The 26,955-nt window shown below is 39.6% G+C and overlaps 1 protein-coding gene and 1 pseudogene across 17 annotated transcripts in view; one reads left to right on the top strand and one right to left on the bottom strand.

The window, feature by feature from the left end:
• Nucleotides 1-26,955, top strand: part of PUM1 (pumilio RNA binding family member 1) — a 127,737-nt gene that overhangs the window by 7,150 nt on the left and 93,632 nt on the right. The window lies entirely within an intron of this gene.
• Nucleotides 11,956-13,452, bottom strand: LOC307187958 (translation machinery-associated protein 7-like; annotated as a pseudogene). Its single transcript has one exon. The product of its transcript is annotated as a translation machinery-associated protein 7-like (transcript).

Here is a 26,955-nt window from a genome sequence, read left to right as displayed (position 1 = left end):
AACGTTGGTTTTTAAAATCTGTATTATGATTTATAAAAGATCTGTAAAATGATAGATATTTTATAATTTATAGATGAATTTGTAAATTTAGAGATATAGATCTGTAAAATCTTGTGTTGGCTTTTCTAATGATGGGCTGATGGGTAAAAGCTGAAAGGAGAATCGAGGTGCTTGGCTTGTTCTTCGCTAGGTGGGCAAGTCAGGCTCTGGGTCAGTCCTTAGCAGAGCTCTAAGATCTAAAATCTGGTTGTGCTGTGCTGTGCTGTGAAGGCTTACTCTGGGCTCTAGTGCTGAGCCACATCATACGGAATCACATCTGACTTTTTGACCAGTTTTATCCAGGTCAGTTAGCAAACCACAGTTGATGTTAAATGGCAAAACCTGTTCATACCAAGGGGGCCTAAACCAGTGACCCAACTTGGAATTGGCACTCATCATACACAGTTCTGTTGGTCTGGATACGTGGTATAATGAACATCCTTAGGGAACTGCATTAGGGTAGTTGCTGTGTTGCAGTGTGGGCCACCCACAAATTACCTCTCCTGTAGTCATCAGAGTGTACTGTAACTTACTGGGTTTGGTGTTGAGATTAACCTCCTGGACTGAACTATGCTAGGGCAGAGACTGTTTTGTTTTTCATGCCCCTTTCCCAGGAGGTATATGAAGTTTTTGTGTTGATTGAATGAGGGAAGACCACGAAGTTCTTCAGATTTGCACTCAGGTAAAGCAGTGAATCTCAGCTCAGCTGTCCTGCTGAGAAACACATGGCAATAAGTAGTGGCCACTTGTTCAAGCAGCAGTGGAGAGTGTAATATAATTGAAGAGTGGGGGGCACATCTCTCTGTGGAGAATCACTGTGCCGAGGGGTCTCAGTTGCAGCACGCGGGATCTGCGTTGTGCCATGTTTAGTTGCAGCATGTGGGATCTTTAGTTGTGGCATGCATGTGGGATCTAGTTCCCTGACCAGGGATCGAACCCGGGCCCCCTGCATTGGGAGCCCAGAGTCTTACCCACTGGGCCACCAGGGAAGTCCTCTGTATTTGTCTTTTCTACCTTAAGAATATAAACATATTAAATATCACTTCTTTTAATACATAAAATTATTGTATTTGGTACAGTTAGAATGAGGACAGTTAAAGTCCTCATTTCTGGGCCAGATTGAGGTCTTTGGAGGGGAGTGAGGGAAAGTAGTACCATGAATTTTTCTTTTCTTTTTTGGCCTGTAAAATTTACTCATAGTAAACAAGACAATGGATGTGGATCAAGATATTATGTATAAAACACTAGAGGGAATTCCCTGGTGGTACAGTGGTTAGGACTTGGCGCTTTCACTGCTAGGGCCCAGGTTCAGTCCCTGGTCGGGGAACTAAGATCCCACAAGCTGTGTGGCTCGGCCAAAAAAGAAAAAACAGGAAAACACGTCTCCCTAAGTAAATAATACTATTTAAAAATGCTGCTTACAAAACTTACATATTTATTTTAACAGTAATTTTTATAACTTCAGATCTTTTCTAAAGGTCTCATCATGTGAAAGCCAGGGTCAGGTCTTTGACTTGTGATTATTTTATTCTCTCATTGTGAAATCTGTTTTCTCTGTAAACTGTTGTGAGATAGTGTGTGTGATGAAATAGGGAAAAAATTTTAAGGTTGATCAGTTGAACTGTGGCCTCTGTACTAGATTTTAAGGGGCAGAGATAGGTTAAAAACTCTGCTTTGGGAGAAAGGAAAGTTAGAGGACAACTCCAGAGTTTTCTTGCTTTTGTTAGTAGTCTTGTGGTGCTAGGTGTTATCAGTATCCACCATAGATTGACAGCTGGTGGGAGATATTCTAGATAGCCAGGCAGAATTCAGTGGATAAATTCTTTGACTCTATTATTTGCACCCCCCCCCCTTTTTTTTCCACTTGGTAACGTTGTCTTCTAGTCGTATCCTGACGTGTCTATCCTTCTTAATCTCCGGTAGCTGTGAGTTAATCCTTACACTTTATAATTAATAAATACTATGTCAAACTGGGAGGGAACCCAAGTATTCCCATACTGAGAATCTCCTCATTCCCTGGAGATCTTTTTCTGTTGCCCCTGCTCTTTGACTCTGTTAGACCATTCGTCTCTTTCCTTTCTGGGTAGATTGCTTAGATTCCTCAGCATTTGGGCCAGTGGCATTTAGTTAACATGGTTTAAAGCTGAGTAATCAATGCTTTCATGTTTTTCAATGTTTTCTGTTTCACTTGTACTCTTGGAGCCTTTTTCATTATATTTGGAGTTCACAGAGACTTAAAACGTTACATACTTGCTCAAAAGGATCATCAGCAGGTTTTCTTTGACTATAACTTTAAGAATGATTTTCCAGTGTTAAGGATTAGATTCCAGTGTAAAAAAAAAAGTATTCATTCTCTAATGCTGTGTGATACTAGATTGTATGTGCCTCCGAGATGGCACCTTGCAGCAGTTTATGATATATCTTTACTTTGTTTTGTTTCAAAAGGTTTTTGCTGTGGAATTAGGAAAAAAATTTATAGGATAGGTGGTAATGAGATTCAGTAATGGGAAAATAGGTATGTGAGGAAGATGAAAGGGTTGAATGTAGAATTTAGAAATACATACCAGAGTGGTGGGTTATAGAATCTGCTCTGGGTGTGGCCAAAGAAAAGAGGGAAATGGGATGAATCATGAGACTCTTAGTAAGAGAAAAACACAGTAGTTCTCAGGAAGAGGTGTGTTTCAGATTTCAGTTTGGATGTGGTTGAAAGTGCTTTGTAAATCATAAAGTGATATGATATTGTTTTTCATCACAACTCTCTGTACTTGCATACGAGACACATCTTTTGTGCATGTGTCCATTTTCTCTCGGACAACAGCATTTGCTTAATATTTTCTACAGGCTGAACCTGAGTACAGAATTACGCTTCTTGGTATCGTGGAAAAACTTAAAAAAAAAAATGTTCTAGCCCTTGCTTAGAATCTATTCACTCTTGGGAAATGACTTAACACTCAGAGAGAAACACAGGACTGACAGTTAACACAATGCCAAGAGAGTACTAAGTACTGAGGATAGGGTAAGAGTTTTTGTTGTTGTTGAGGAATTTCTTCCCTAATTTTTACATTCACTTTCTGTATCTTCTAGATGTAATAAAGAGCTGTAAATGGGAGTGTGGCTTCAGCTCAGTAGAATGCTCTGGCATTTTGCTCCCTGCTACGAATATTGTGAGAAGTGGTGGTCAGTGATTGGCAATAGGTTGGGTGAATTTAATATTTGGAAACTTGATTGAAGAACTTGGGCTGAAGGGTGTACATGGCATTGGTGGTAAAACCTGCAGTTGAAGAGGAGTGTTCGTCGTTTTTTTCATGTAATATTTTTTGAGTATTGTTTTTAAATTGCGTGTTAATAGTTTCAGAAGATTTAGCATACGTGGATTTGTCTATTTATTGCCTTTAGTAAATGCTCTTTTATGTTTAAAATACCTTTCTTAGTGTTTTTATGAATCTCATTAGGAAAACTCTTTTAGGTTTGTGGAAATTGGGGGCCCTAAAGATTTTTTTTTAAAAGCATTTCCTGTTTAATTCTTTATTTTTATTTTATTTTATTCTTATTAATTAATTTATTTTTGGCTGCCTTTGGTCTTCATTGCTGCGTGCAGGCTTTCTCTAGTTGCGGCGAACAGGGGCTACTCTTCGCCGCGGTGCGCAGGCTTTTCATTGTGGTGGCTTTTCTTGTTGCAGAGCACGGGCCCTGAGCGCACGGGCTTCAGTAGTTGTGGCACGTGGGCTCAAGAGCGCAGGCTCAGTAGTTGTGGCACATGGGCTTAGGTGCTTCATGGCACGTGGGATATTCCAGGACCAGGGCTAGAACCCGTGTCCCCTGCATTGGCAGGCGGATTCTTAACCACTGCACTGCCAGGGAAGTCCCTAAAGATTTTTTATACCTGCTTTATTGATATATAATTCATCCACTTAAGGTGTACAATTCATTGGTTTTTAGTATATTCGCAGAGTCGTGCAGCCATCACCACAATCAATTTTAGAACATTTTCATTATTCCTCGCAATCTGTACCAGTAGCAGTCACTCTCCAGCCTTAGGTAGCCACCAGTCTCCTTTCTGTGTCTATGCATTTGTCTCTTCTGGGCATTTCGTATAAATGGAATCATACAGTATGTGGTCCTTTGTGACTGGCTTCTTTCGCTTAACAGTGCTTTAAAGGTTCATCTGTCTTGTAGCATGGATCAGTACCTCATTCCTTTTTATTTCTGAATAATAGTCTGTTTTATAGATATACAGCACATTTTATTTATCCATTTATCAGTTGATGGACCTTTGGGTGGTTTCTACGTTTTCGCTATTGTGAACAGTACTATTGTGAACATTCGTGTACAAGTTTTTGTCTTGACATATACTTTCATTTCTTTGGGGTACGTAAAGATTTTTAAAGGTACATAAGTCTAATATACAGGCACAAAAATAATGGAGATTTCTTCACTGATGCCGGTGCTTTTTAGAAATAGAGTTTGGAGGTTACTTTATCTACAGCTTTACACCATGGATTGGAATTTTTCCAAGTGACAAGTTTTACTGGGCCTAACGGCAACTTTCTTCTCTATCTATGAAGAATGTGTTTTCAGGTTAACAGCATAAATAAACTTGTTTACAACCCCGGGAAGAGGAATGCTTACATTATAAAGAACAGGTGTTTTCAGGGAGCTCTGTTATTTAGATGTCATGAATATACAGTTAGTTGATCTGCTAATGACAAATAATTTTTCTCTATTAAAGAAAGTTTCCCCAAGGACTTTAACAAGGGAATGGTTCATTAACTTAATCCTAGTTATCATATGTGTTTAAAAGCATCGTATCTGCTGTTAAGTAAAAAATAATCTTTAATTTGCTAAGAATTTATTGATTCAGATTGTCCTTTTTTCCCCCAATTGGCCAAATTAGGGAGCTACTGCTTATTTAGGTCAGAAGCCTAGTGAAATAAAAAACAATGAAATTAATATGTTGTTCTTTCTTCAGAGAAACTTACAGTTTCATGAAGGGAGGAAGGAATTATAAAGAAAGTTGTTTCAAAATGAGGATTTCAGTGAGTGTCTGTATTGAAATGACTGCTAAAATGGGGATGTCGTGTGTTTGGGTGGCAGAAACAAATCAGGTGAGAATAATTTTAGAGATACAGTTCCTTTATTAACTTATTATCTAGAAAATAGGCTGTAAGCTCTGTGTATCCATTAAGAGTGATGTACATGGAAAAAGGACTGTGAGGAAATATGGCAAAATCTTACTTTTATTTATGTGGGAGGGGAGATTATAGGTAATTTGGTTTCTTGTACATTTTGAATTTTTACAAATTTCAAATCCTGAAATTTTTTTTTTTTTTTTGGCTGCGCTGTGTGGCTTGCGGCATCTTAGTTAACCAGGGACTGAACTCGGGCCCACTGCAGTGAAAGTGCCTGGTGCTAACCACTGAACTGCCAGAGAACTTAAACCCAGAAATTTTTATATGTTAAAAAAAGAAAAAAGACAAATTTTATACCTTCTATTAAGAGTTTGGTTTACCATATTGAATGAAAGCGAATTGGTGAATTGATACATTTCCAGTGGAATTTTGGTGTTGGAAAAGATCTTAGGGGCTTCCCTGGTGCACACTGGTTAAGAATCTGCCTGCTGATAAAGGGGACATGGGTTCGAGCCCTGGTGCGGGATGATCCCACATGCTGCGGAGCAACTAAGCCCATGCTCCACAGCTACTGAGCCTGTGCTCTAGAGCCCGCGAACCACAACTACTTAGGCTGCGTGCCACAACTACTGAAGCCCGCATGTCTAGAGCCTGTGCTCCGCAGCAAGAGAAGCCACCGCAGTGAGAAGCCCGCACACTGCAACAGAGCAGCCCCCGCTTTCCACAACTAGAGAAAGCCCGCGCGCAGAAATGAAGACCCAACACAGCCATAAATGAATGAATGAAAGAAAAAGATCTTAGAAATCATTTAACTCTTTTTCCAGTGCAGTGGTTTCCTTTACATTAATTATCTCTGTTTTAATTAAAAGCACGTTAGTGAGTGTGTTGAACTGAGGTTGTTAGGAAGGGTTGAGTGTATCTAATGAGATCTAGAGGTACTTTTATTTTAGTATTGAGTACGTTTCTGCATCTATAAGTTTTATGGACATGTACTCCGTAAGCTGTGTGGCAGAACTGATCTAGTCTTTTTATATATGATTTTTTTTTTTTTTTTTTTTTTTGCGGTACGCAGGCCTCTCACTGTTGTGGCCTCTCCTGTTGCGGAGCACAGGCTCCGGACGCGCAGGCTCAGCGGCCATGGCTCACGGGCCTAGCCGCTCCGTGGCATGTGGGATCTTCCCAGACCGGGACACGATCCTGCGTCCCTTGCATCGGCAGACGGACTCTCAACCACTGCGCCACCAGGGAAGCCCTTATATATGATTTGAACCACCAGTAACTCTATGTTGTTTTTTATTATTTCCATTTTATGGATGGGGAAATGCGGGGTCAGAAAAATGAGATGCCGTGTTTTAAGGTGATTAGCGCATGCTCTTTCCACAAGACCAATCTGTTTGGAGACCTTACTGTTCTTCATCATGGAGTAGTCAGCTTATCCATAACACACACACATTGGCCTCTTTTACACATTTTCACACGTTTTAAACTGCACTTGTTGCTCATATATTTATAATTTAGGGACACCAGTAAAAGTTTAGTTTGCACATCTAATTATAGGAGCCCAGTACTTGATGCATAATAGATGCTCAGTAAATGGCATGTTCAAACAGATGACCTTCAAAACTGAACTCATTAGTTTCATTCCCTATATCCTATTTCTGTGTGTGGCATCTCCATTGCAGGCAACCCAGGAATCTTAGATTCCTGCCTCCTGCCTCAAACAGTTCCAAGGTTATATCCGTATTGCCTTATTTGATAGGCTCATATTTCTTGCTTGGACATTTACAGTAGTCTTCTGACTTTTTTTGCACCCTCCCTCTTTTCTTCCTTCTGGCTATTTTCTGTGTTGCTGCCAAATTGTTATTTCTGAAGACACGAATCTGCTTATGTCTCATCCTTGCCTAAATTTTGTTTTTGGCTTTTCGGTTGCTTTTAGGATAATTAACTTTCAATCTCCTCAGCATAGCGTAGTGTACACACTTCGTGTTCTGAGATAGCTTACCTCTCTAGTCTTTACTGGCACTCCACTTCAGCTTTATTGAAGTATCCTACTTTTCTGAACACATGCTATTTTTTATAGTTTGTGCAATTCCTCAATGTAGTTGTGCTATTTTCATTTATGTAGTTTTCTCTTCTTGGAATCTCCTTCCTTCCTCATCCACTTAGCTACTTTCCTCATCTTCAACTAAAGTATCTTTATCTCTGATAAACCTTCCCCTTTACTTACCTCTTTTCTTATAGGTTGGGTGTCCTCTTTTGGTGCTACCATCATTTGGTACACATCTTTATTGAAGCATTCGGCTCTCAGTATTGGAGTTAAATATTTACTTTTTCCTTCACCATTGGGTGCTAGTAATCTGTTTCAAAACAGATTCTTGGGCTTAAGTCCAGACCTACTGAATCAAAATATCCAGTGATGAGGTGGAGTTTATGTATGTTTTAAAAACAACTCCCGGGTTATCTTCATGTCCACCTCGGTTAAGAACTGCTGTGATGGTTCTTCTTATAGAATCTTTCAGCCTTACATCTCTAGCCCCTGGCAAATAGTATGTACGTATAAATGATGAATGAATACATTGTGTCATCAGGGCTTGCTGAAGAGACTTACTGAGTAGAGTATTTTATTTTGAAGAGTCATTTTGAATTGTTAAGGTATAAGATGTAACAGAATGTAGGGTCTTGGGCCTGAAGATAAGGAGCCAGTAAGCATTTATTGGAGAGTTGTATTAAGGAACTTTTAAAGTAATTCCTATCAACTCTGCTTTTATGCTTTTTTTGGTGGGGGGTGGGTATAGGGAGAGGAGAGTTCTTGAAACCATATCAGAGTTAGGCAAACAGAAGCGGCTGTAGGAACAAGGTTTACTTTCCTTAATTTGTAAAACACTGAAACTTTGTTCATAGTCACATCATGTATTGGGAAACTGCCATATTGTTGCAACCTAATACATTTTCAAAGTTCGTTCCTTTTCTCAGAAGGGAATATTATCTACTAGGATAGTTCAAGAAAGATAGTATCCTAATGAAGATAGAATGAAGGTTGTAATTTACCCCTGTATTGTCAATGGTTAACTGCTCTTAAGAATAGTGACTCATTTTTCCTGTTTGAAGCTTTTTAACAGTTGTTGTCTGGGTTTAAGGTTTCCGTTGGGACATAGTATAAAGTACAGTGTGAATATTAAATTGCAAAATTTTTGTTCTATATTTTGGTTATGGATTTTGTTCTAAAGTAAAGCAGCTTTATTGAGATATCATTCACACACCATACAGTCCACCCATTTAAAATGTACTGATCAGTGGGTTTCAGTATATTCAGTGTTGTGCAGTCATCACCACAATCAAAGGGAACGTTTTTCATCACCCCAAAAGAAAACCTGTACCCATTACTAGTCACTTTCCACTTCCGTCATTACCCCCCCATCCCTGGGCAATCAATAATCTACTTTTTAAAAAAAATTATTTATTTATTTTTTGGCTGTGCTCTGGGTCTTCGTTGTGCTGTGCGGTTCTTCTTTGTGTGGTGCGTGGGCTTAGTTGCCCCGCGGCATGTGGGATCTTAGTTCCCTGACCAGGGATTGAACCTGAGTCCCCTGCATTGGAAGGTGGATTGTTAACCACTGGACCACCAGGGAAGTCCCCAATAATCTACTTTCTGTCTAAAATGTAAACTGTTTGATAGTACATGATTGTTCTAAAAAATGTCAATAATTTGTTTTTTAGAGTTAACTACTTTTAACAGTTTGGTTCATTTTCTTCCAGACTTTTTCTGTGCATATATAAACAGATATATGAATGCATTGTAGTTTTAAACTAAATGGGATCATTCGCTCTCTCTCTCTAAACATATTACATGCAAACATAGCCCAGGCACACACACGCTGCATGGTAGTCTTTTCTTCCTTCATACATTGTGGTCATCCTTTTTTTTTTTTTTTTTTTTTTTTGGTGGTCATCCTTTTATGTCAGTAAATACGTCTATATATATATATTTTAAGGGCCATAGTATATGGAAGTACAATAATTTGACTGATTTATCCCAGTTTGATGGACTTTTAGGTTGTTTTCAGCTTTTGACATTCTAAACAATGCTGTAGTAAACAATACTGCAGTTATATTTTTGTATTAGAATATATTTGGAGAAGTGAAAGTGACAGATCAAACAAAAGAGTATGTTTAAAATTTTGATACATAGTTCCACATTGTTTTCCAGATAGATTGTAGCAATTTAAAGTTCCACCAACACCTTATGAGTATTCTTTTTTTTATTTTTTGTGGTACATGGGCCTCTCACTGTTGTGGCCTCTCCCCTTGCGGAGCACAGGCCCCGGACACACAGGCTCAGTGGCCATGGCTCACGGGCCCAGCCGCTCCGCGGCATGTGGGATCCTCCCTGACCGGGGCACGAACCCGTGTCCCCTGCATCGGCAGGCGGACTCGCAACAACTGCGCCACCAGGGAAGCCCAAAATGCACCCATTTTAAATGAATAATTTGTTAAGTTTTGAAATATCAAAGTATTCACCTGTGAAACCATCACTACAATCATGATAGTGACAGTTCCCATCTTCTGCAGGTTTTGTTGGCCCTTTGTAATTCCTCCCAGCAGCAACCACTGATCTGCTTTTTGCCTAGGTCTGGGCTTTTATTTGTTGTATTTTAATGGTATTTGGAATGATATTAAAGCAATTTTTGTTATTTCTAGAATCACAGGCATGCCCCATCTCCCAAGGTTTTGACTTGCAGTTCCATTTGCTTGAGTGCTCCTGTCTCAGATGTCTATGAAAGTTGCTCCTTTACCTCCTTCCAGTCCTTTGCTTAAATGTTACCTTCTCAGTGAGGCTTTCTGTGAACATTATTTTAATTACAACTCTGTCTCCCTTCCCTGATTTAATTTTCTTAATAGCCTTCATTTGCCATTTTGTAATTTGCTGTCCCTACTTTCCAAACTGTTTACGGTGAGGATTTATTGTTTTTAGAGTTCAAAATTTCCTAAAAGCCATTATTTTTAATGTAGGAAATAAAAACATGTTTTGATTTTTTTAAAATCCAATTTCAAATATTATTCTACAGCACCCACAGTCTCCAAGTTAAAACCTAATAAATTTGTTATACCTGAAGTACCTCTCAACCCCAAGAGGGAAAACTTCCATGGTTCATGATCTCACAGTAATACAAACAGGGTAAGAAACTAAAGATAGTAGCTGTTCTCAAAAAAGAGCAAATGAAGGTTTACTATTTGCATAACATTAGGTGGAATTCTGTAAAGAATTAAACAAACCACACAAAATACATACCAGTGTATATAATATTAGAAGTTTGTTAAGCTCTACCTCCTCCCTTGTATTCTGTCTCTTGGTTAAGAATCACTGATATCTTGATTAGTACATCTTTAGCTTTTTTTTTAATTCAGAAGAGATAGAATTCTATTAAAATATTTTCTCCCACAGATACAGTTTTGGATTTATGTATTATGTTCTCTCTCAGGCTCATGAAGTCCAGAATGAGCTATTTGATGTGTTTGGTAGCTGCCTTCTTTAATTATGTTGCAGTGATTTATCTGGATAGACTTACTCATTGAGAATTCCTGTTCCCTTACATACTACAAACAATAGAATGTTGAAACAAAGGAGGAGTGAGGGTTAGCTTCCAGGCTGCTGAATGGAGGAAGACATTTACTAGGTTCCCCGGGCAGAAGACCTTTTAGATAAGGGAGCTCCTATCTCCTATGCCAACTATTTACATTGTAACTGTAATAACTGTTCAAACTTGAGAAATGTTAGATTAATAATATAGATCACCTTTGTTACCACACTAGAGTTTATTTCGGTTACATCTAGAAATATATCAACTACTTTTGCAGATATGTTAAAACAAGAGTCATTTCTATTGGTGATGAATGTAATTTTGTTTCTTAATATTGTAAGTGAACTAAGGACTCTTTCCATGGCCTAATTCCATACTCTGTATCCTAATAAACAGTGATTTAAAAATCAAATACAATGTTTTTTTCCCTCCATTAAAAATAATGACTTGTAAGTATTTTTGAATTCTAAAAATCAGTAAATGCTCATTGTAAACATTTCGGAAAGTATAGATAATTATAAAATTATAAAAATAAAAACACCCTAGAAACAAACGAAAACCCAACCAACCCCCAACTATAATTCAATCTTAAGAATCTGTTAGTTTACCTTTTGTAACATGTCCATCTAGTGTTTTTATTCAAAACTTAAAAAAATGTAAATCATCGCATCTCTAATAACAAGGATAATAATTTCTTGAGCTGTGCTTTTTTAAAAGTTTGATGGGAAGTATGAGTTTTTATTAATCATTTCTCTGTTTTGGTTAACCATTAACGAGAGGTTAGAACTAAATTTATGGCTCATTTATAATAAGTATATAGGACTTAATTGCATACAGTTTATAAAGTAGGCTCTTCATTTTCCCTTTGCCTTAATTTTCTCACTAGTGGAAGTTATATGATTTTCTAAGTCACTCGAAATCTTTTGTGAAACAATTGAGATAAAATAAAAACATTTCTGTGATTATAGTTTTCTGTCTTTTTTTGGGGGGGTCTAACATATCAAAATTTTTTTTATGATAGATTATTTCCATAGATAATTTTAAGGTTATACCACATTCTACTCTGTGTAGTGACCTCATTCTTTTCTGTAATAATGTCTTAATATTGATCATTTAGGTTTCTAATTTTTACTAATGTTGGTAGTGTTGTAATGAACATTTTTGTTTATCAATACTTGTAGTTTAGATTATTTTCTTCACCTCTGTTCTTAGAATGGGAATAATACTGTTAGTCTTTATAATGCTATATTCTACCTCTTGTGTAATTATTTTTTCCCTCATTTTTAAGATATAATTTTGCATACAGTGAAATTCACTAATATTTTAGCATATACACTTCTGTAGATTTTGACAAATGCGTATATCCTTGTAATCACCACAGTCAAGTTATAAACATTTTTTTTTAACAAACGTTTATTCTTAAATGTACAATGGGTTCCAAGACAACACTTGATTCTAGCTGTAGGTGGCAGAGATGTGATGGCAGGGAATCCAGATGTTTAATTCAGATGTTTAAACAGGAATGGAATTAAGGATCATCATTGCCTCAGGCACAAGGAACATTACTTTTTGCCAGACTTCTTAATTCCACCTGTGGCCAGGAGGCCTTTCCCGTGGCCTTGCTCCTCTTTGTTTCTGCTTGAATGCCTTACCTTTCTTGTCCATCTCCTTGGCTTGCTTCTTGGGCTGCTTCAGGGGCTTCTTCTTGCCACCTTTGCAGCCCAACATGGCACCTGCCGCCCCTTCCCCAGACCCTGCCACCGGATGCCAAGATACAAAAGTTTTCACGCTTCCCCAGATTCTCTGGAGCCCCTTCATAGTCAGCTCTTACCTCCATTCCCAGCAACTGGTAACCACTAATCCGTTTTTTGTCCCTATAGTTTTGTCTTTTCCAAAATGTCATATATATACTGTAAGTGTATGTAGCTTTTGAATCTGGTTTCTTTCACTTAGCATACTACATTTGAGAATCCATGTTATATATAACAATAAATGGATCCTTTTAATTAGTAGTATCCCATTAAATAGTTGTATGACAGTTTATCCATTTTTGTGTGCTTAATTTTAATTGTCTTGGTTGGCTGGAGTGCTTGATACAGTCATTGCTTGAAAGGTGACGTGTGGGTGGCGTATTTTATTACTTCTTTTGTATATTGTGTTCTTATAGCCTTTATACATGAAAGACAATTGTGTCAGGACATAAAAATCTTCGGGCCATTGACGGTAGATCTCATTTTATTGTCTTTGGCGGGTAGTGTTTTAGAGAACCAAGGGTAAGTTCTATTTTTTTTTGAATTCTCCAAATTTAGGGTAGTTTGGTCAGGGTGTGATTTTTGTGTGCTATGTGGGTGAGAGCTGCATAGTTTTGTAGCTTGAGAAAGGTTCCTTTGGTTGTATATTTGATTATTTTAGTTTTCGTGCTTGGGAACCATCATTTTAAGTCGTGTCTTCATTGTTTCTTCATAGCAGTCATCTTTCTTTAAATTAAAATTTTGACTTAGTTATTTGTTGATTCCTAAAGTTGTAAGAAATAATACAGAGAGATCCTTTGTATACGTTCCTCTATTTCCCCATTTTACAGTATAACCTTTGTAGGTAACATTGTGTAGTATAGCATCACAGTTAGGTTATTGACGTTAAAATCCATCCAGTCCTATTCACATCTCCAGTTTTACTTGTACTCATTTGGGTGTGTGTGTGTGTGTGTGTGTGTGTGTGTGTGTGTGTGTGTGTGTGTGTGTGTGTGTACGAAGTTCAGTATAATTTTACCATCTGTATAGGTTCATATACTTAACCACCACAAAGTACTGAATAGTTCCAAAACAACAAGGGACCCTTGAGTAGCCCTTTTTACACACCCCCTTTCCCTTTGCAGGGGTTGGGGGGGCCTCTCCCCAACCACTAATCTATCCTATTCTCCATTTCTACAATTTTGTCATTTCAAAAAAGTCATATAAATGGAGTCATACCATACATATAGCCTTTGGTGGGGACTGGCCTTTTTTGCTATGCATACTTTTCTGGAGTCTCATCCAACTTGTTGCCTGTGGTAGGCCATTCCTTTTTATTGCTGCATAGTGTGCATGGTGCAGATGCACCATAGTTTGTTTAACCCGTTGAAGGACATCTGGGCTGATTCCAGTTTTTAGTTATTGTAAATGAAGCTGCTGTGAACATTCATGTGCAGGTTTTTGTGTGAACATCAGATAAAAGCCGAGGAGTCCAATTGCTAGGTAATAATGGTAGTTGCATGTCTAGTTTATAAAGAAATGGCCGAGTTGTTTTCTGGACCGGTAATGTTTGAATAATACAATTTTTCTGTGCGCTCAACGGCATTTGGTGGTATTACTGTTTTTTATTTTAGCCATTCTGATACATACGTAATGATATCTCATTGTGGTTTTAATCTGTATTTCCCTGATGGCTAATGGTGTTCAACTTCTTCTAATATGTGAGCAGCTATCTTTATTTTTTAATATGGTTTTTAATTCTTGTCTTAGTTTTATTGGGTTGGCCAAAAAGTGCCTTCGGCTTTTAAGTAGAAATGAAAGACACGTTTTTCATTTTCACCAAGAACTTTGTTGAACAACGTATTCACCCTTTTGTTCCACTACCTTCTGCCATTTTTCAGACAACTTCATAATTCCATCTTCCCACAACTTTTTATCTTTTTGAGCAAAGAACTGTTCCAGGTGCTCCATTAAGAGGATTTTGTAAAGACCTAAATAAATGGAAATCCAGAGGTGAAATGTCTGGTGAATACAGCGGATGAATCAGAACTTCCCAGCCAAGCTGTAACAGTTTTTGCCTGGTCATCAAAGAAACATGCGGTCTTTTGTTATCCTGATGGAAGATTATGCGTTTTCTGTTGACTAATTCTGGATGCTTTTCATCGAGTGCTGCTTTCAGTTGGTCTAATTGGGAGCAGTACTTGTTGGAATTAATCGTTTGGTTTTCTGGAAGGAGCTCATAATAGAGGACTCGCTTCCAATCCCACCATATGCGCAACATCACTGTCTTTGGATGAAGACCGGCCTTTGGTGTGGTTGTTGGTGGTTTATTTTGCTTGCCCTGTGATCTCTTCCGTTCCACATTATTGTACAGTATCCACTCTTCATTGCCCGTCACAATTTGTTTTAAAAACAGAACGTTTTCGTTATGTTTCAGTAGAGAATTGTATGCGGAAATATGGTCAAGAAGGTTTCTTTGGCTTAACTTATGTGGAACCCAAAGATCAAAGCGATTCACATAACCAAGGTAGTGCAAATGATTTTCAACGCTTGATTTGGGTATCTTGAGTATGTCGGCTATTTCCTGAGTGGTATAACGTTGATTGTTCTCAGTTAATGTTTCGATTTGATCACTATCAACTTCAACTGGTCTACCCGACTGTGGAGCATCGTCCAGCAAGAAATCTCCAGCACAAAACTTTGCAAACCACTTTTTAAAAATTAATTAATTAATTAAGTTTTGGCTGCGTTGGGTCTTCGTTGCTGCGTGCAGGCGTTCTCTAGTTCTGGTGAGTGGGGGTTACTCTTAGTTAAGGTGTGCGGGCTTCTCATTGCGGTGGCTTCTCTTGTTGCAGAGCACGGGCTCTAGGCGCATGGGTTTCAGTAGTTGTGGCCCGTGGGCACAGTAGTTGTGGCTCGCGGGCTCTAGAGCGCAGGCTCAGTAGTTGTGGCGCCTGGGCTTAGTTGCTCCGCGGCATGTGGCATCTTCCCGGACCAGGGCTTGAACCCGTGTTCCCTGCATTGGCAGGTGGATTCTTAACCACTGCACCACCAGGGAAGCCCCTCAAACCACTTTAAAAAAAAAAATTATTTGACTGTGTTGGGTCTTAGTTGCAGCATGCAGGATCTTTGTTGAAGCATGTGGGATCTTTCATTGAGGTGCGTGCGGGCTCCAGAGCGCACGGGCTCGGTAGTTGTGGCTTGCGGCCTCAGTAGTTGTGGTTCTCGGGCTTAGTTGCCCCGTGGCACATGGGATCTTAGTTCCCTGACCAGGGATTGAACCCGAGTCCCCTGCATTGGAAGGCGGATTCTTAACCACTGGACCACCAGGGAAATCCCGCAAACCACTTTTGACACTTTTGATCAGTCACAGCCCTTGCTCCATACACTGTGTGATCTTCTTTTGCGTTTCAGTTGCATTTTTACCTTTCTTGAAATAACAAAGCATAGTATGCTGAAAATGTTGCTTTTTTCTTCCAGCTTCAGTATGAAAATGGCTACACAAAAATTCACCAATTTTGATAAGTCTTTTTTTTTTTTTTCTTTTTTGCGGTACGCGGGCCTCTCACTGTTGTGGCCTCTCCTGTTGTGGAGCACAATCTCCGGACGCGCAGGCTCAGCGGCCATGGCTCAGGGGCCCAGCCGCTCCGCAGCATGTGGGATCTTCCCGAGCTGGGGCACGGACCCTTGTCCCCTGCATCGGCAGGCGGACTCTCAACCACTGCACCACCAGGGAAGCCCGATAAGTCTTTTTTTAAATGCACGCTGATACGACAGCTGTCACATGCAATCTAACAAAATTGTTTCGAATGAAGTTAAAGACAGCTAAGTGCTACTAGAGCCATCTTACAGAAAAACCGAATGAACCTTTTGGCCAACCCAATATGCGATCTTAATTATTAATAAAAGTACTAAATTCTGTTTGATATGTTTCCCTGTGTTCCCTTTATCCAATAACATTTGTGGAAGCTCCATTTATAAGTTTGATAAGAGAGCTTTGCTTAGTTTTTGGATCAGCGTTAACTTAGCACACATTCCCTTGTAAACATTTTAGGAATGGCTTATTTTTAAACGAGGTTTGGCAAACTATGGCCTCCCTGCCAAATCTAGCTTGCTGCCTGTTTATGTATGGCTCTTGAGCTAAGAATGGTTTTTACATTTTTAAATGTGTAGTTGAAAATAAAAACAAAGAATACCTGACAAAGACGCTTTGCGGGCTACCCACAACTACTGAGCCCAAACACCCTGGGGCCTGCGCACCACAACTAGAGAAGAGAAAACATGCGCACCACAACTAGAGAAGAGAAAACATGCGCACCACAACTAGAGAAGAGAAAACATGCACTCCACAATTAGAGAGAAGCCTGCGCACCACAATGGACCACCAGGGAAGTCCCAGCCTGTATTATTTGTTATTTGACATGTTACAGAAAGTGTTTGCCATCTCCTATTTTTATTTATTAAAAAAAGATTTATTTTATTTTTAAAAATTTATTTATTTTTATTTATTATTTTTGGCTGTGTTTGGTCTTCGTTGCTGCACGCAGGCTTTCTCTAGTTGTGGGGAATGGGGGCTACTCTTAGTTGCGGTGCGCGGGCTTGTCTTGTTGCTGAGCACGGGCTCTAGAGGATGGGCTTCAGTAGATGCAGCGCATGGGCTCAGTAGTTGTGGTTGGTGGGCTCTAGAGCGCAGGCTCAGTAGTTGAGGTGCATGGGCTTAGTTGCTCTGCGGCATGTGGGATCTTCCCAGAGCAGGGCTCGAACCTGTGTCCCCTGCATTGGCAGGCATTCTTAGCCACTGCACCACCAGGGAAGCCTCTCCTATTTTTAAATAACAGCTTTACTAAGATATTATTCACATACCATAAAGTTTACCCTTAAGTTTACAATTTGGTGGTTTTTAGTGTTTTTATAGTTCTATGCAACCATCATGCTTTCTAACACTAGAACATTTTTAGCACTCCCAAAAGAAACCCTGTACTCATTAGTAGTCATTGTCAATTTCCCCCTTTCCTAAGTCCCTGGCAAACAAAAACCTATTCTTGTTTCTCTACATTTGTTTGTTTTGGATATTTCATATAAATGGAATCACATAATATGTGGCCTTCTGTGTCTGGCTTCTTTCACTTAGCATGTTTTTAAGGTTCATGCACATTGTAGCATGTATCAGTACTTCGTATGGCAGCTTGCAGGATCTTAGTTCCCCACCAAGGATTAAACTGGTTAAGAATCTTCCTTCCAATACAGGGGACGCGAGTTCGATCCCTGGTGGGGGAACCAAGATCCCACATGCCACAGGGGAACTAAGATCCCACATGCCACAGGGCAACTAAGCCCGCGAGCCACAACTGCTGAGCCCAAACACCCTGGGGCCTGCGCACCACAACTAGAGAAGAGAAAACATGCGCACCACAACTAGAGAAGAGAAAACACGCACTCCACAATTAGAGAGAAGCCTGCGCACCACAATGAAGAGCCCATGCGCTGCAACAAAAAAATCCCACATGCCTCAACGAAGATCCTGCACGCCACAACTAAGACCCGATGCAGCCAAATAAATAAGTAAATAAATAAATAAATAAAGTAAAATAAAAATTTATTTTAAAAAAAGTGGCTTGAAAAAGTTTAAATACAGCAGGAATTATTAAATACAGCATATATTCATTTACAGAATTTTATGTAGCTACTTAAAACATTTTTTAAAATCTTAGAGAATACGTTTATGTGTAAGGATTCTATAATAGGCCACAAATCTACATACATAAAATGATATGTGTATATTTCCATATAGAGACATACACAAAATAAGACTGGAAGGTAATATACTCAAATGTTAACCTAAAACTTCATCAGTAGTTTCTACGTTTTCTATAATGTCAATGAAAAAAAATCAGAAAGAAGCTTCTGAAACTAAATTTAACATTTATGAAGTCTTTAATATATTATTACCTTTCAAACCAATAATCCTCTTCTAGAAACATCTTAATCAACTAAAATAAAGAATAAGCTTGGGCTTCCCTGGTGGCACAGTGGTTGAGAGTCTTCTGCCGATGCAGGGGACACGGGTTTGTGCCCCGGTCCGGGAAGATCCCACATGCTGCGGAGCGACTAGGCCCGTGAGCCATGGCCACTGAGCCTGCGCGTCCGGAGCCTGTGCTCCGCAGCGGGAGAGGCCACAACAGTGAGAGGCCCGCATACCGCAAAAAAAAAAAAAGAGTAAGCTTTATAAGCAAAGGTGCTTATTGTACACTTTTAAAAAATATTTTGCTATTTTTTTCTTATTTTTTAATTTTTTTGGCCATGTGGCATGTGGGATCTTAGTTCCCCAACCAGGGTTCAAACCTGCGCCCCCTGCATTGGAAGCGCAGCATCTTAACTACTGGACCACCAGGGAAGTCCCTCAAACCACTTTTCACATCACAGTGCCACGATGAAGATATTCGATAACAAATCTTTGCCCATATTTCTGGTTATTTGCTTAGGCTAAATTCCTAGAAGTAGAATTACTGGATCAAAAGGCATGAACGTTTATAAAACTTGATGCATATTGTCAAATTTCTTTCTTGAAAAGCTCGAAAAAGCATGACAATGTGTTCTTTTAAACAAGATAAGGATCATTTTAAAGAAGCTGGCTGTGGAAGTCATGTTTCTGCTATTTTGTCACTCCGAAGATTGAGGGTAGTTTCTCACGTTACAAATATTTGTATGTAATGCCTGTCATGTTTTTAATACTGTGGGGTTTACTTTTAGGGAGATAAGACAAACTGCCATGGCACTATTGCTAAAGTGCAGTTTTGCTACTTAGTAGATGTTATTTCAGTAGTTGAGAAGGCAGTAAGACACCTGTATCATGGTCTTTGAACTTCATTGTAAATTTCTCCACTCCTAGTCTGTCGAAAAGGGAGAACAGATTAACTAGAGAAGCAGGCTTTATATAAGTAGTCGCCCTCTCACCCCCGAATCAATCCGCAGAGACTACCACTGTAGGCATGCCTTGTAGTTGATAGTTCTTCCACTTACTTTTCACAATTGTTGTTTTCACTGGTAGTCTAAGTTGTACATCTATTAAAAAATATTCACTGTCTTACAATTTGTAGAAAATTTATATCAGTGGCTGTGGAGGCCCATAATTTGTTTTCTTTCACAGACTGTTCTTATGGTAAAAATTCTTACAAGCCTTTTATGCCTACTATTACATGTCCATTAGAGAGCACAGGGATGACAAAGTGAATCTCAAAAAATTTAATATTAGTAAAAGTTTGGAAAAGCAAATTCTGTGTCTTTTTTTGTGGACAAATATTTGTTATTTTCACATTATTTACATAGATTCTTACACTGTGCTGGTAAGATTCCAATGATGGCAAATATATTAAATTTGGTTTCATTGTTTGAAAAGAGCCTGATACACATTTGCCACAACTCGATTTAAGAACTTCTGGTGAACATTCTTGATTTAGTTTTTTTGCTTTTTCCATATGTCATCTTTTGAGATTGGTATTTCAGAATGAAACTTTTACTGCTAATGAAGACCCTTGATGTATCCTCTATTGCAAATAACCATTTTTTGTTGTAAGTGTGATCTATAATAGTAGTTGTGTAGGAGTCTCTTTCATGCTTTTGGAATTTGTTCTTTTGGAAGTCAGGAGTATACCATTCAGACAGATTGCTACAGGTAGTAGTTTCCAAACAAGTGGAGATAAGATTTATCATTATCTTAAGTTTTACACTTATTAGGTTCTTCCATATCAATTAGACAGTTTCTCTCTCCAGTTAAAATGGCCTTGCTCTCCTTACTGATTTCAGCTTGATCATGATTGGTGAAATTAAGATGAAGACCGTCAGAACCAGCAATTGTGAGGTTTTTGTAGTTAAAGGTCACTAGTATCATAGGCTTTATTAACTGCTTCTGAAAATATTATTTATTCTTTTTACTTTATAAATTGTTTTCTTTTATGTTTATGAAGTGCTGACATTTCCGTGAGGTGTATGTATTATGGTAGTATGGTAGCAAATCAATTTTGGTAACTTACAGTTTATCACTTGGGTCTGTTAACTATCCTAGCTGAATGCCATCAACACATTATATAATTTGGAACTTCAATGGTATTTAATTGCTAAAGGTAGTAGCAGTTTTTTTTAAATAAATTTGTTTACTTATTTACTTTTGGCTGCGTTAGGTCTTAATTGCTGCTCACAGGCTTTCTGTAGTTGTGCCGAGCAGGGGCTCCTCCTCGTTGTGGTGCCTGGGCTTCTCATTGCAGTGGCTTCTCTTGTTGCGGAGCATGGTCTCAAGGCATGCAGGCTTCAGTAGTTGTGGCATGCGGGCTCAGCAGTTGTGGCTAGCGGGCTCTAGAGCGCAGGCTCAGTAGTTGTGGCGCACAGGCTTAGTTGCTCCATGGCATGTGGGATCTTCCCGGACCAGGGCTTGAACCTATGTACCCTGCATTGGCAGGCGGATTCCTTTTTTTTTTTTGCGGTACGCGGGCCCTCTCACTGTTGTGGCCTCTCCCGTTGTGGAGCACAGGCTCCGGACGCGCAGGCTCAGCGGCCATGGCTCACGGGCCTAGCTGCTTTGCGGCATGTGGGATCTTCCCGGACCGGGGCACGAACCCGTGTCCCCTGCATCGACAGGCGGACTATCAACCACTGCGCCACCAGGGAAGCCCGGCAGGCGGATTCTTAACCACTGCGTCACTAAGGAAGTCCAAGGTAGTAGCAGTTTTTAATGATACATAATAATAAAAAAAAATGGAAGTTCAGCCTAATCCTGGCTGCTGTGGTGACTTCATTTTCCTCCTGTATAAAAATAATGTAGGGCTTCCCTGGTGGCACAGTGGTTAAGAGTCCGCCTGCCAATGCCGGGGACGCGGGTTCGGGCCCTGGTCCGGGAGGACTCCACATTGCTGCGGAGCAGCTGAGCCCCTATGGCACAGCTGCTGACCCCGCGTGCCACAACTGCTGAAGCCGGTGCCCCTGGAGCCCGTGCTCGTGCTCCGCAACGGGAGAGGCCACCGCGTTGGGAAGCCCACTCACCACGGTGAGGAGTGGCCTCCGCTCGCTGCAACTGGAGAGAACCCACGAGCAGTGTCGAAGACCCAACATGCAACCAAAAATAAAATAAACAAATAAATAAATAGAATTAGAAAAAAAACCAGTGCAGTAATCAGTTTCCAGAACAACAGCTGTTTAAGCCAGGTGTCCTGGAGCCCTTGTGCTTATCTTTGATGAGAACAGAAAGAAGTGCTAGTAAAGGGGATAGAGAGCTGAATTTGAATTCCACTTCTGATCTTTATCTGCTATATGACTTTAGACAGATCATGCCTCTGAACCTTGATCCTCATCTATAAAATGGAATAATGTCTATTTTGCAGTACAGTGCCTTGAAAACTCAGCAAATGCTGGTATTTAGTGTTGCTATTAACAGTGAATAAATAAGATCACGTAGTAGGGTTTGCCTCCTCCTAAGCTTAAAGAGTAGTCTTTTGTTTTTGTTTTTTCCCAGTAATCAAGAAGAATGTTGATTTATTTATATTTTATTAGAGGAATGTGATAACTTTTTGCTTTTCTCACAAAATGGGGATAAGAGTACCTGCATTTTCAAATTGTTACGAATATTAAAGAGATCATACAGCATATAAAGATTTTTATAGGACAGGACCTGGCACAAAGTAAGTCTCAGTAAATATTCGTTGTTGTTATTATTTATAATACAGATACAAGAAAGCAGAAGATGGTGTAGAACAGACTTATTAAATGTTTTTCCATTAATGATTAAATTCAGATTAGGTTAATCCTCATATTCCATTTCTTCTCATTGCTCAAGTTTCTCCTGCATTTGCTGGCTTTTTCTCTCTGGTATCCCCTTCTTGTAATGGTTCTTGGCACCAGCTCTTCTGCTTGTATTGTTCTGGATCTATGTTAGTGAAATGGAGCCATCGTGATCTAGGCTTGCCTTTGCAAAAAATCCTCCAGGGGAACAAAGGTGTGGAGGAGAAAAATGCCTGAGAACTGAGATTCAGTGGTTGAGGAAATAAATATTCTAGTAAAGGCAGTTTTAGTCTCAAGGTATAGAAGTCTTTTCTGCTTGGCAAAAATTCAGGGCATTAAATGAAGGAACACCAGGGATTCTCTCTGAACCCCAGAGCAGGAAATATATACGTGGGCCTCCTGGGCACTAGGAGGCTTTTCTGTTTCCATAGGGGTTCCATAGTGTCTTGTCTCTGATTTTTTTCAGCACATTCTTTCTCTTCTTTGTGTTGACCATCTACTGCTTATTCACCGGGTTATACTTGACCCAAAATGACAGCTACAACTGCCAAGTGTTTAGGGAATTTCACTTTATCTCTCCATTGCTATCTGGCCTGAATGCTAAGGAGAAGTATCTGATTAGGTCAGTTTATCACTTCTCTTCAGGTACTAGGGGTTTGGCCATTTAGGAGAATACTTTTGTTATAGTTGTTTGTGGCCAGAGGTGGTGGGAATCACAAAATTGCCCTTTCTAGGCAGGTGTCTTGAAATAGGTCTGTTACAGAAAATATTCAAAAAAGTGTTGCTTTGTTGAACTTTATTTTTCCAAGTGCACTACATAGCTCTGATTACTGTTTTAAAATATAGACTTCCAGTGTGATTTCATAAATACCAACTTAGTGGTACCTATTGTGTTTGAGTTTGGTTCTTGTATACAATCAACAGAGAAGTGGCCAAATTAGCTCAAGTGAGGGGACATTCATTGTAAAGACACCCTGAGCAGTTAAGTGACGGCAATCCAAGGGCAGGAATGCTAGTAAAGTAAGGCCAAGAACTGAGCCAGAATGCTGTCAAAAGTTGCTTCTTTTTTAGGTCTTTTATATTGGACTGCATGGACCACCATGGTAACCGCTTTGTTCTTTGAGATTTAATGTTCAGTAATATGTATCTGCTTGAAAATCTGATAAATGTAATTTGTTACATATTTGGATCATTAACTCCTTAAATTTGGATTCCTTTATACCCAAGTATGAGTTTCAGTGGGTTTTTTTTTTTCCTTGACTGCGATGTTGGCTGGCCAAAAGACAAAAATCTGAATAGAGAAGTAGGAGGAGAACCGGGAGATCATAGTGGTATGGAAGTCAGGGAATGAAGGAATTTGAGAAGGTGACTTTATTGAGATGTTTTTTTTTTTCTTATGAGAACGGAAAAAACATGAGCTTGAACTAGTGATGATTTTTATTTTTATATGTTGGAAGTTTCTGAATGGATTAGAATGGAAGTTTCTCTGAATTGAGGATTAGCTGGGAATTGAGAAGAGAGAAAAATGGTTGTACTTTGAAATGCTAAGTTTTAGAAAGTAAGTTAGACGTTTGTGTGATCTAGGTACTTCTAATATTGATTATGAAAATGCTGACCTATATAGAGAGAGGCTCACCTCCCTGGAATGACCAAAACCTACCCTTTGCTAACCGAGGATAGGGAAAGAAGAGATGGATGTATGGGGACATTTCAGTAACTTAAAGAGAATAACCTGTGAGATGGATATAGTTGAATAAATGCCTACTAGGTATTGGACATGTCTCATTTAATATATTTTTTAATGAATTTATTTATTTATGGCTGCATTGGGTCCTTGTTGCTGCGCGCGGGCTTCCTCTAGTTGCGGTGAGTGGGGGCTACTCTTTGTTGCGATGCGCGGGCTTCTCATTGCGGTGACTTCTCATTGTGGTGGCTTCTCTTGTTGTGGAGCATGGGCCTAGGCACGTGGGCTTCAGTAGTTGTGGCTTGTGGGCTCTAGAGCGCAGGCTCAGTAGTTGCAGTGCACCGGCTTAGTTGCTCCGTGGCATGTGGGATCTTCCTGGACCAGGGCTCGAGCCCGTGTCCCCTGCATTGGCAGGAGGATTCTCAACTACTGTGCCACCAGGGAAGTCCCTCATTTAGTCTTCATAGTAAACGTATAAAGTAGCCAGTGTTATCTCAGTTTTACAGATGGAAATAGTGAAGTGTATATCATTCATTGATTCTGATAAGTGTATGGGATGTTGGGTATGGTAAGTAGGGCTTCTCAAGGAATGCACTTTAGAATATCATTCTTAATGATTTGTAAAGTGATGCTTTTGCGTAATTTTTCAAATGTGATGTATAGTTCCGGGTTTATCTGTTTTGATTTTATAACTTCCTATGCAGTAAAACACCAACTTAATTTGCAAAATTATGATTCTAGTTAGGACAAGATCTATGTTAGAAGAAGACGACAGGTGTTGAGGCTTACAAAAGGAAGTTCTGGTATCTGGGAAATGGAAAGGAAACTCAGAAGCTAGGTCATTTGTACAGATGATATTCTTGGGTGGGATGAAGTGAGGAAATATGAGGTAGGTCAGACACTAACGTGGTTTTCTCACTTTGCCTCTTCAGTAAAGGGAGTAAGAGATGCTTTTATGGGGTGGGACCTCAGTAGAGAAAGTCCTGGATGGGTGTGAGATGGGCAGCTGTCAAGTAGCCCACAGAGAAAAATAGGAAATAGTTTTGTGAAACCAGAGGTGATAGGTTATTTAGTGGAAGGCAGGAAGCCTTACAGACATTTAGCAAAAGTGAAGATGGAATTAGTAAGTCGTAGTAGAAATTAACATTAACCCTTCACTCAAATTGAATACTAGAGAAAGAGGGGGAGGTGTCGAGTACAAGAACTTGAAAAGATAGTTCTGTCCTGATGGGAGCATTTTCTTTGATTATAATTTACAGCCAGCTTTTCTCCTTTATGATAGAAAAGGTTTCTGTTACCTGCCCAAGAAGTTTCTTACAGTCGTCTGTTTTCATCATTTGATTTTTCTTGATTCCTGAGCGTCTTCTTCTGATCATTAGTTTTGTTTCCTAGGAAGAATTTTGTTGAGAGTCTGCCTGGTGTTGATGACCATATCAGGTATAGCTCCCATTATAAACAATAAGTTCCTGACTAGTTAAAAACACTTTTGTGAGAGTGACTTGGTTTATCTTGTCTACTCAACTGTGGGTAAATGGTTTAAAATGGAGTTTCTGTACTAGCAAAGGCTCCATTCTCGTTGTCTATAGGAGGTAGGAGGAGTAGTGGTTCACCTTGCATGTGGGGCAGAGAGAGACACACCCTGGAAGAGGGAGAGCTGGAGGAGGTGAACAGAGAGCTGAAGATAAAGAGAGGGTGAGGAGACCTGAGAGGGTGAGCGAGCCAGCAAATAAAACGTGGTAGGAGAGAGAATGACGGGTGGGTGGGAAGGCAGTATAGAAAGGGATGGAAATTGCTGTGAGGGAAGGATGGGCAAATTTTGAAGGTAGGGGGAGGAGACAGTGGAAAGCAAAGGCAAGAAGACCAAGAGAGCTGACTCATCAAAGCCCACAGCAAAAGCTGTGAAGGCAGTTCTATCTGGGGGTGGAAACTTCCTGTGGCTGCCCTGGAGGCAGCTTGATAACATAGAAAGGACATTGCACTTTGAATTGGAACATCTGGATTTAGATCCTGGAAATGCCATCTAAACACTCTTCCCTACTCAACAGTGGTTGGGGAAGGCATTTCTGTGAGGCTCAGTTCTAATCTCTCAAATGGGAATAATTACTGTGAGATTGTTGTAATGATTACATAAATATGCATATTGCATGTTCTCTGCCTTCCCTTACCATTCCTACTTTATTTTTTTCATTTTTGTAGCCACTCCTACTTTTTCTTGGGAAATATAAATAGAATTCCAACATTCTTGGTTAAAACTATTTGTAGGTTTTTGGATTTTCAAGAAACGCCTAGCATCTAGTTAAATGCATGTTTAGATTCCACAGAAAAAGCTAGATGTAGAACTTCATGTGTTTAATTTACATGCTTTGTAAATGTTAACTCTGGCCTGAAGGTTCAAAATGATTTTATCTGACGTTTGTAGAGTTTAGCTAAGATGCTGTCCTCATCTCCCCTCCCCTCCTTTACCACCTGTAGTTTAGGAGCTTATTCAGTGTGCTTAGTGAAATAATGTAAACGCCTTGTACTGTGAGCCTAGCTTCTGTTTCAAGGCCCTTTGAAACTGTTTTACCACAGTAACAGGCCTTATCTCTATGTCTTTGTTCTCATATGGCTTAAATTTAGTGTCATTTTGAATTTTATAAATTTACATTTTTGTCAAGCATCCCAAAGCTGTTACATCTTAGTGACACGATGTATCATTTGTAGCATAGTGTCAGCTCTGGGTTTTGAAAATGTGTAATTTAAAACAACGCGACCCGGGCTTCCCTGGTGGTGCAGTGATTATGAATCGCCTTCAGATTCGAACCCTGGTCCAGGAAGATCCCACATGCCATGGAGCAACTAAGCCTGAGCACCACAGCTACTGAGCCTGTGCTCTAGAGCCCGTGCTCTGCAAAAAGAGAAGACACTGCAATGAGAAGCCCGCGCTGCAACGAAGAGTAGCCTCCACTCGCCACAACTAGAGAAAGCCCATGCACAGCAAAGAAGACCCAACACAGCGAACAAAATAAAATAAATAAATTAAAAAA

Source organism: Stenella coeruleoalba (genome assembly GCF_951394435.1).
Source record: "Stenella coeruleoalba genome assembly, chromosome: 1".
Taxonomy (NCBI): domain Eukaryota; kingdom Metazoa; phylum Chordata; class Mammalia; order Artiodactyla; family Delphinidae; genus Stenella; species Stenella coeruleoalba.
This window is presented reverse-complemented; position numbering and strand designations above follow the sequence as displayed.